Source organism: Athene cunicularia, assembly GCF_003259725.1.
Source record: "Athene cunicularia isolate RWA chromosome 1 unlocalized genomic scaffold, athCun1 chr1_part1, whole genome shotgun sequence".
In the NCBI taxonomy this organism is placed as follows: Eukaryota; Metazoa; Chordata; class Aves; order Strigiformes; family Strigidae; genus Athene; species Athene cunicularia.
The window spans coordinates 108,564,877-108,576,182 of record NW_020799091.1 but is presented as its reverse complement, the minus strand read 5'-3'; the positions used below and the strand labels follow the sequence as shown (position 1 = coordinate 108,576,182).

Below are 11,306 nucleotides of genomic sequence, written 5' to 3'. Positions count from 1 at the left end.
GGGGGGGGGGGGGGGGGGGGGGGGGGGGGGGGGGGAAGGACCCTGAGACACACTCAGCTGTAATCTAGTCAAACATAATTATGTTCAAGTTTCAAAATGATGAGAAAAGCTTAAATAGGAGCAAAGGACCCTTCTTTGGCATGAGTGCCAATCAGCATAAAACCAGTTAACATTCAGGCAGTGTTTATGGGAGATTTTATTAATTTATTTCAATTTTTCTAAAACCCAGTTTACCTTTCATTAGTGAACATAACTTTATGTTGTATGTGTCAGTGCCTTTTTTCTAAGACTAAATGCATTTTTTAAAACACAACCATTTGCTATAGCCACTTAGAAAAATAAAAACTGTAGGGAAAACAGATTATTTTTAATTATATTATTTCTCATGACAAATGTTTCTATTCTCATTGCTCAGTCTTTTGCAGCTAAGAAAAAGTTACAGAATATTTAACAATTTTAGAAGCTTTTGCTGAAGTGCATTTGAAACAGTCTTCATCTCAGATGTAAGCTCCTTTTCACTGACTTTCTCAATGCTTCAGTTGTATTCAGGTTTGAGAATTTACATACACTTACAGCTTATTTGTATCCAGTGCTATACTTTCAAGATCATATCCCATCTCCTTGGTCACTCTCCAGTTGAGAACACCACCACCACAAGTTTCAGTAGAGTTAGATAAACTGTAAAACTTGAGTAATGGGCATGATGTGGTAAACTCAGTACCGTTTCTTTTCTTTTAAAGCTTAAATTTCCTCACCATCTTTTAAGATAATATTTTCTATCAGAAATATTGAATGAGTGCAATAAAAACAATGCCATTCTGCTTTGTGTTGTTTTACATTCTAACCTAGTGTTTAATGTCAGATCTGTCTCTGGCTGGATATGTTATTTGATCCAATGTGTTAGTCTATTTTTTTCATATCTAGCACCTTCTGAAATTACAGTGTTTTTCCAGGAATTTTCTGTAGTCTGACCTCCTAAAATGAAAGATGATTAATTGCCTTTAATATGCTAAATATGCTTTTTTTTTTTTCCTAGGTTCTTTTGTTTTGTTCTCGTCTCCTTTTTCCATCATCTTTCATACCTGTGTTCCCACTAAAATCAATAAAATAAATTTGAGTCTGTAAAGATATTAAATGTTTTTTCTATTTTGATCTGTTGTATGGTAAAAGTTCAGTATACTAGTTGAAATAATCTTGGACATACCTAGAAGTATTTAATATCATAATATGATGAAGTTCCAAACTAGCAAACATTTAGACACAGCATGCAGTCTTTTAAATTCAGTAGTACTAATGACGTATCACTGAATTGTGAGCCACTGGTTATCTGTAATTGATAGCTTATGTGTACAGATCTGGTTCAACATCTCCATGTTTATCAGTGACTGGATCTTCTGATATACCCCGTTATGTGGTATAGTTATATTCTGCTCCGTGTATTTAGTTTTAAAGGTTCACTGCAGTGAGCTGAAGTTTTCATCTTGAGACCTAACCTGATTATAACCTTCCCCATTGTCTATAGTAAAAACATTGCTGAAGGACATTTGATTAGTCTATTGTCACATCTGCTGTGCTCAGACAGCCTGTTGCCCACCTGTGGCACCCAGCAAGGGCTGGGGGATGCTGGCCCCACTGCCACTGAGCTGGGGCACTGCTGGGCTGAGGTCTCAGCCATGAACAGTGAGAGAGGAATTAGGAGGGCACCCAGGTGTGCAGGAATTTGGGGGGGCTGCTGGTGGCCACCTCAGGGTTTAGGCCACGTGCTCTTATCAGTAGCCTGTGGGATCATCAGTGCTCAGGTCGAAGCCTGAGCGTCATCTTCCCTGTTGGGAGTTTCTGTGCTGGATAGCAGTCTTCTTAGCCTGTAGGGATAAAGCATCTACTTCTGACTTTTATCCAGTTTGACACATTAAAATTTGCTGAGGAACTCTGCTAGAGGCACTTGAGGGCCCCAACAATATGGAACCAATCACGCTAGAAACATACGATATGTATAATGTTGCTTCAGAAGTATTTTTTATTTCCTGCCCAAAGCAGCTGCACCAACACGTTTAATGAAGTTAGGACAAACAAACAATCGGGCTTTGCTAAAGAAATTTTTCTTTTTTTGAGCTGTCACTCTTAGAGTGTTGTACTTTAGTTCGGAGATATTAAAGCTGTGACCTAGTCAACAATGATATACTTGGGAAACTTTCTACAAGTAAACCTAACACAATGCATTCTTAGTCATCCGTGCTCCCATTTTCAGTTTATTGCTGTGATGATAAATGAGTCTCTTACTATGAGAAGCCTAATTTCCTGATCTCTAGCACTATGGGCTTTCTGGCTTTGCTTTTTAAGGGTGGCATAACTGTTTCCTTCCATTAGCTATTTAGATGTTGGTCTGTATCTACCAACACACAAACTGAAGTTTTTGATAAGGTTATGTCTTATTGGGCGGTTTATTTCAAAGATCTGGTTGGTTTTTGAACGTAGATATGTGATTTGGTCCATCTTCGCCATCTTGATAGTCTTATCCATCAAAATTTTGATGTGGCTGCTTTTGTTATTTACACTGGCATTGTTCTCATCATATCTGTGTAGTTTATATCATTTTTCAGTGTTCGTACTTTATTGCTTTGGGCTCTGTGCTTCCAGTTACAGCTCTAATTATTTCAGGAGTTCCCATGGATCTATTGAAGGTCCTATTTTGTTTCAAAATTACTGCCTCTAGCTAGTAATTCCCATGCTCAATGTACACAATATTACAAATTGACAATGTCTAGAGAAATCTGTAGATCCTTGTAAACCCAAGTGCCCCTTGCTGTGTCGGACTTCTTATCTCGTATTAATTTTTCAGAGCTGAATTCTGACAAGATAAAAGAATTATTGATTGTTCTCCTCCTCAGCTATTTCATTTCATTGTCATTCTATTTTATCTGGAGTTTGAGTTCATAAACTTGGAGTAATTTTTGACCCTGTGCTTTCTTTTGAGGCTGACATTAATCACACTGAGAAATGAGATTCCCTGCTGGAAGTTGCTAAAGAACCACTAGGAACTATTAAATTAACTTACCACTATTTTATGAATCTTTCCTGGTTTAGAGTGAGAATTAAGTTGATTGGGACATATGTGTATGTTTCATTATGAGCTAGATAGTAATTGCTAATTCTTTATTTGTGTCTCTTTCTCCCATTTCCCTGAAGTATTCACAGCTGTGCTAACAGAACCCTGCATACAGTCAATGGGAGCATTTTGCTGCTTTAACAAGAAAGGACTTCAGCCTAATATCAAATTTTCCAGGCAAATGCTTACATGCTCCATCATTTGTTTTCTTAAGGATATGATTTTGAGCAGCAAGTAGTCAGCTCAGGTAAACAAAGAAAGGAGGAACACCTGTTGTATAGCTTCTCTTTTCTCCAAGGGACAATCTTAAAAACCTCCTTTGTAGAATGCTTTTGATTACTCTCCACAAAAGCTCTTAGGAAGAGCTTTACAGAAAGAGCCGTTGTGATCTAATAGCAAAAGACAAAAACTTCCCTGAAGTACTTACCTCTAGGTATGAATAAAAGAAAACAATCTTTAGATAAAAAAAAAAAAAAAAAAAAAAAAAAATTGTTTGATATCTACAGATAATTCACTGCATTGGAAAGTGAATAGGAAAGGGAATTCTGGACAGACTCAGTCTACTACTACTTTGCATGGATATGTATTTGTGATTTGATGATGCCTGTAGCTTGCTGTGTATTTATTCTTGTAGAGCTGTACTGATTGACATGGTATGTTTTCCAACTCCATGCCTTTTTACAAGTCAGCTTGAATATTAGTTTACCATGCAATTCACCTTTTCATTTATCTTCAGAGACCACAAAGATTTTAATTGTAAACTACAACAGAGTTAAAACCTCTTTTTTTTTTATTTTTTATTTTTATTTTTTTAATCCTTGAATCACCCCATAGGATAGAGCATCATCAGGTATTTGCTTTGTGCAGAAGACAGGTTAAATAGAATGTGGTGTCTTTAGGTACAAAACAAATAGAACCTTCAGAGCCTGTCCTGTCTGTTGGCTTCTCTGTCATAGACAAAGGGCTGGGACTGTGAAAGGTAAAAAGGAAGGGAAAGCACAGAAGAGCAACAACCAGACACATTTCCTCTGAGAAATCTATATGCTAAGGGTATCAGCAATCACAACGTGGCTGAAGTAATTTTTGGGAAGTAGAGAACATGTGTTGGCAACAGCAAAAAGGTTCAAAATGCTGTCCTCCTCAAAGGAGGTGGGAGGGGAACCAAACCAGGACAGCTAGAAAGGTAGCTAGGAGTGTTTCCTGAAAAAAAGGAGCTGGGATTCTTGCGATATCAGAGAGATTTTCTTGCTTATATAGGACTTTTAATAGGCTTACTTAATGTTCCCAAGTATTCTCTTGCTGGACAGTGTATTAGTGCCAGTATGTCCATTCTTTCTATAGACAGGAATACATTGATTTAATATTATTCTTTGTGCCGAGCTCTGTACATACACTAGTAAAATGCAAATAACACAGCTGTGTTGCAGATATATCTTTGACAGCTCAGAAGATGACTTTGCATATACGGAAAAGCAAGGGAATGAGAAGGCTTTCTCAGCTCCTGAATTGTGTACATCTCCTTCAATGTTAAATTTTATGATAGTTTTAACTTCAAATCATATGACTGGAAGGCTGTTTGGGTTGGCGCTTTACATTTTTTCCTGCATTTTCGTTGTTTGTCTGCAATAGTCATTAATGAGGGAAATTCATAACCTTTTCTAAGTTCACGAGTCAGCTGAATAAAATAATGGGTAATTAAGCATGGTGAGCTTCTTGCTGTGTTCCCATTCTACAGTAAAGAGAAAATGAACCCAGTTCTTTGCTACTATTTTGAGAGCAGCTACTTGTAAAGCAGCTGCATAATTCAGCCTTAAAACAACCTTACGGGGCCAAAGTCGCAGAAGCAGCAGCTCCAGGGGTTAATTCCTGGAGGACTGGGTGTAGTCTCATAGAGCTGATTACAGTGGTTAGGAGATTATTTCAAGAAGTCCAGAGGAGCTGGAGGATTGCATGGGAAGCTTGTATAACCAGTTCTTTAACTGTACATGGTGCTAGTTGCTATTATTCAAATGTCTAGTTCCCACAGTAATCAGAAGTCTCTTGAGAAACATGTAAGCTTACTTGGAAGAAAACAAAATAAGAGAGTCTCTAACAGAGAGTAAATTTCTTAAAGTAAGGTCAAATTCAGAGCTTGGAGTAAGAAAATACAAACTATTGATATGAAGAAACGTATGGCAAATAGGTCTTATGCATATGCCATACTGAACACAGTCAAGATGACTGGTGAGCACTTCAGAATAAGTAATTTATTTCTGTATTTTCTGGAGAAAGTTTGCTTGTTGCCTTAGAGAAGAAAATTCAGATATAAATCTGGTTGTCCCTCCTTAGAAAATAGCTTCTTATCCTAATTAATCATAGTGCCTTATACAGGCTAGTGATGGGCCTCTTACCTATGCCTGCAACTAAAGCAGCTGGGGCCACCACCTGTTAACTAATTTCCAGCACCATTTAATTAGTCTGAATGGCTGTTACCTTTGGCTTTATCTGGCAGGGAAAGAAATGGGAGCAGATGCAGACGGGAGAACCCTACAAGAGATGGCCAGAGAAGTGCAAGGGAGAGCTAGGAGGTCACGGTGTGGGGGGAACTGGAGAGGGAACAATAGACAGGTTTGGGAGCATCAAAATCTTACAGTGCATGTTTACATGCTCTCTGCTAAATACCAAGTTTTGAGAATTTAAGTGCTCAGTCAGAAATGTCACTATGTAACTATATATGTATGGCTTCCTGCATGACTGATCCCACATAAGACTTCGGCTTTAGAATTCAAAAGCAATTGATGCAGATTAAAAAAACCCAAACCACCAAACTAACAATCATAGTTATGCTACTCTGTAAAAGATATTGGCTGCATCTGTCTTAAAGTTGCTAACACTTATGTTTACTACCTGCTTCCTAAATAAATAAGATAGAAGCAAGGAGGTTGTTTACCAGCACCATAAAGATGCAGAGAGGTTGTTTACTGCTTTTGCATAACTAGAAGTCCTCATTTACTTTTTACTGAGTCAAAGACTTATTGACTGAATCATGAAAATGAAGGGAAGGAAAGGTGTTTAAATAGCATCCATTAGTAAAGTTGTGTCAGGATTTCAGTCATATACACTGTTCTTTGAGGACAACCAAAACAAGGGATGCTTAAACCATTAAATAAAAGCTGTATTCTTCCTTGGTTTAGAAAAATCTGTTTCTAATCTAATACTTTTAGACCACAAAGTATTCTGTTCTCATCAGAAAATTCTCTCTTGTGCATAATGAACAACATTTCTGTACCTGTGCATAAGTGTACATTGTATTTTTAGAATCACATATTGAACTGCTAGAATTATTAATAAATATTATTGATATTTAATATTACTTAATATTTACTATTACCAATAAGTATTAAACTATTAATAAAAAGCATCCTTATGAATTTATTTGTAATTTACTTGTGCTAGATCCTCATATTAAAGCCATTATGTGAGAATAATTCTTGCCTCTTCCCCTTAGCTTAAACCTTTCTTAACTTTTAAGATGAGGCAGCTGAGCAGTGTAAACTTTTAATAAAGAACTTCTTAATTACTTGTGAAGACTCTTAGCTGATGAAAATGGTCATAACTCCCGAAAGTTATCCAATTTAAACAAGGTAGCTGGCTGAATGTGAATGAGAAAGTTGCTCTATTAAATCTTATGAAAAATAATAGAATATTTCCTTTCAGCTAGTATGAAACATTGGTAAGGATATTCTCCGGATTAATCAGCCATGCAAGTGTTTACCAAGATGTGATAGTCTAAGGGTGGCCTAATTATTTTCAGTTCTATACATATTTTGAAGTTTTTCCTTTTTGTTACAGGTCTGAAGAATAGGTCTACATTCTCAAAAGCTTGTCTGGATTTTTCTAAATAAACATATAATTTTAGAGAGTAATTCCCTCTACAAAAGTTAGTTCTCAAAGATATATAAAGTTAATGGTAGTTCTCTCTTGGTTACTATCCTTACCTATACTCTGATGGCATAAAATATTTTGTCATTATGAATAACCAAATGAAGAAATAGAATTAAATCACATATCCCTTAAGACATATTATAGTGTATTTCTACTGTAACTCCAAGGAAAACCTAGAATAAATCAAAAAAGTAAAGGAAAAAAAAAAAAGGCTACTAATTTAGTTCTTCATCTTAGGTTGTGATTTGATGGGGTCACAGTTGCTTTTCTTTTCTTATGTCTCTTCCTGAATTCCTCTAGATCACTAGAAAGGAATCAATGGGAATTGATCCAATTTGTAGAACACAATTCCAATATTGATAGCAGTTTATATTCATTTGCTTCACCCTAATATTTTATTAATGTTCATTTGCAAAATGCTGTTCATGCTGTTTCCTCCCAATTTTGTACCCCCAAGCTGCTGATGATAATGAAAGTCAGAGAAACATAAGAAGAAATAATGAAGTTATATATTTTGGAATTGAATATGGCAACAGATGCTATTTTTGTAGTCAGACATTTCTCAGTAGATGGCTTTAATTTCAGATAAAAAGTGAGCAGTGTAGAAACTCAGATACATGACATTCCTACAGTAGTAAGAAGTTTTGTCTGTTAAGGTCTTTTCAATTTTCCTTTATGCCCTTCAGGAGTATGGGCCAGGGCATCAATACTGAATCATTTGGGGACTTTTAAGAATGCGTTCTCAATAAAACATGTCATATAGACATACCTCCCTGGCACAAAAGAAGCGATAACTGATGGCATCACTTTCTGTTACCAGTGTGGAAAAAAAATCCCTTTCCTATGAATAGCAGAGCCATGGTTAAAAGCATGTTTGATACAGTTTGAGGGGTTAGGATTGCACAAAGCACTTGAATATAAGCAGCTGTGAAAATAAATATGTTTGTCTGGTTTGAGGTCTTGTAGGAGCTGAGACAATGAATAACAATAGTAAATATTAAGTGTTTGTGTGCCCTGTTCATTTTGAAGTTAAAGATAGGTAAAGGATGAATGGTGTTTAGTAGCTCCTGCTGTAGTACAGTAAAATGGAGTAACTTAGAGATTTCAGTGAAAATTTAATGGGAAAAGGCTCCCCACATTCACGTAAACCCTTGGTGCTATCCAACTGCCACTGGACAACCTAAACTTGTTCTAAACTTGTATGATTAAGCCAAATTCTCTTGCTGCTTTGAAGGTGTGGTCTGTGCTTGGGCTGCGCTGGCTAAACCTGAAACTGTTCCACCAAAAAGCTAGACCACACAGTGCTGGTAAACTTAGAACTCTTCTATCAAATCAAAATAGATGTTTGCTGTTATATTTTTTAATTACTTCAGGTACTTGCCCAATTTTTAATAAATGGTGGCTCTGGAAATGACTGTAGAAAGAAGGAACAAGGCAATTTTCGTCATGATAAGGGGGTTCCCTCTCTCAAATGCTTCTGTGAAAGAAAAGTGTAGTAGTAATTGATAAGGGGTGGCTTCCTCCTTTTTTTTTCCTCTCTCTCAAAGCTTCACTTCAACCAATTTGGTGGTTTTTAAAGTGTAAGTTTTATTTAAGTGAAAATAGGCTTTTCTGAGCAGCTAGCATATGAGAGACCTTGGTTTATATTCCTCCTACCTGATAAGAGTAATTCAACAGTAATTCAACCAAGATGTTCAACCTTACTGGAGAGCTGCTTTAAGGGACTTCTCTCTCTGTCAGTTCTGTGAAACCTGTTACAGAATGATTATGGCATTTCTCTGAGGGATGAGGCACCAAGTTCAGCCTCCACTTTCACTCAGAATGAGCTGTAAATTTTTCATACATCAGGTGAATTGTTCCAGGTTACATAATTCATTCCCTTCACTTTTTTTTTTGGCACAGTCACTAGTTCAAAAAATGTAATGATGTAAAATCATTCATTATGTTTAACAAACCCAAGTGGAAAATTGCCTTATCCTACAGCATGGTTGTCAGAAGACATTACGTCTTAACACTCAGGCCCTTTACCACCCATTCAAGTGTGCCTTCACAGCAGTCTCATGGTGAAATATGCCATTTAAGTCAATAGTACTTATTTCTTTTAACTTTCAACGGGAACTCCCAAGCAAAGTCAAAGCTGGATCTTGTGGCAGAGCTGAAATTAAATTCAGCCCAGTCCAGGGGGCCACAGCCTGAAATGTAGGACTTGGGCACAGACTCACCATTCAGTGAAATGGGTAGAATTCACTCACAGTAAGAACTGAACTTCAGCAATCATCATTAATGAAAGTCATTTCAAGCCAGAGACCATAATTTAACATTAGTGGAATACTATGTTTGATATCAGGTGGAAAAGTAGAATTTCCTAAAGAATGAGTGAATAATGTCTTTGTGGTTTTGGACTGTAACAAGTGCATTGTCACTAACAGATATCACGTAACTACCACTAGTGTTATAAAGAGACTAATCCCCTCATTTCTGTCAGGAGAGATTGAAGCCAAGATTTTCATGCCTATATGGCTGCAAGTAGTTGCAGCCTAGTTTTTAAAGCTGCTGCTCTCACGTCCTGTTGGCTGTATTGAATGCACAGCATTTCTGAAATGGAGACTGCTCCTGTTTAAACTCCTTAGTGAGCCTCACTATGCAATTATATTTTGCACATGATGCCAGACATTACACTGAAACGTGGAACACTCCAGTAGCTTTCACTGCATCTTCTTCCTTCTTCATCATTTTGAGTAGTGTGGTTAAATCTCCTAGAAGGCAATCAATTTTTTCAAAATTATGATCAGCAGGTTCATTGCTTGAAATGTTCTGAACTTTCTGTAGTCAGTTATAAATATTTGCCCTAAAAAAAGTAGGCACAGCCTCTGTCTTTTAATTTAATAAAAAGTCCTGTCCTTCTGTCCTTTACTGCTGTAATTTAAAACTCTGACCCAATCAACCCTTGAATGCAAATAAGTGAGCAATCTGGAGAAGCAGAATGTTGATCCAGTCACTCTACAGCCATTTCAGAGCAGATTTTAAAGATGTACGAGATGTTGGCCGTTAGTGAGCCAGCAAAGATGAATGGACCAATAAATGAACATATTTCACTTCTTTCATCTGCCAAGATGAAACACCATCTTGGTGTTTGGCTGTTTTTTGTTGTTTGGTCTTTTATTTTCTTAATTTGTACAACAGTATTTTAAAGGGCATGCTACCAATTCTTTAACTGACATTTTAAAATAAATCTTTTCTCCAGTAATTCCCCTTAAGTTAATTAGTCTTGAGGATTTTGGTTTTCTTTTTGGTTTTGTAATTTTTGTAATTCATTAAAAAGATTTCAATTTGTAAGGATGCTGTCTCTATAAGTTTGTTATTTTTAAAATAAAGGGGGGGGGGGGAAGGAGAATGTGAATGTTTGGCATCACATTTTAAAAAATAGATTGACTGAGCTAGCAAAATTAAGTATCCAGAAAAAATATCCACTTTTTTTTCTAGTTTAATTTCATACATAGTTGCTTTTGGTGTTTTGTGAAACTTCAGAATGATTTTTAGCAGCATGTGCATTTTATTGAAAAGGAACAGTTACTTTCAGTCGTTCTAGAAGTCCAGAATATGTCTGTGTGTGAAGGAGCAAAACATATAGTTCATATTCAGGGCCTTTACAATGATTAATAAATTATCTGACACCTGTCAACAGGAAAAAGAAATAAGCAGCCTATTGTTGTGGTAGTGATATTCTTGCAAAGAGATTTGCTTCTTGCAGGTTTTTCAAAATAAAATATGAATATTTATTTTTAGGTTTTATCTGTGGGACAGTACACTATCAAAAGTAAATTAAAAATAGAATTTAAGTTTAAAAAACAGTTTTGCATTAAGCTATATAGGCAAGAGTGAAAAGATCTAGTGATATTGACAAGAAATTCCTTTGGGTTGTGCTGTTCTGTTTTCAGAGCCACTGGGATTTTTATTTTATTTTTTGCTTTGAATTATTTAGTTCATTATTATGAGTTATCTTCACAGTGCTTTGTGGTGTTTTGATCAGCAATTTATCTTGGGGTCTTAAAGCACGTGTTCATTTATGTGTTTAGATGGCCAGCTGCCTTGCTTTTTTTTTTTTCTCTCCCCTTCTTCCATGACATTAAAATTGAGTGTTTCCTTACAAGCATCTTTCAAGTCAAAAAATGCATCTTACTCCTTATGATGCTAAACTGTTGCCTTTTCGTAGAGGGGCTCTACTCCTATCCCCTGCTCCATCTTCCAGAAGAGGTAGAGCAGCCCCCCCCCCCCC

The 11,306-nt window shown here is 36.4% G+C and overlaps 1 protein-coding gene across 5 annotated transcripts in view; it reads left to right on the top strand.

Moving 5' to 3' along the window:
• Positions 1-11,306, top strand: part of ROBO1 (roundabout guidance receptor 1) — a 643,819-nt gene that overhangs the window by 254,150 nt on the left and 378,363 nt on the right. The window lies entirely within an intron of this gene.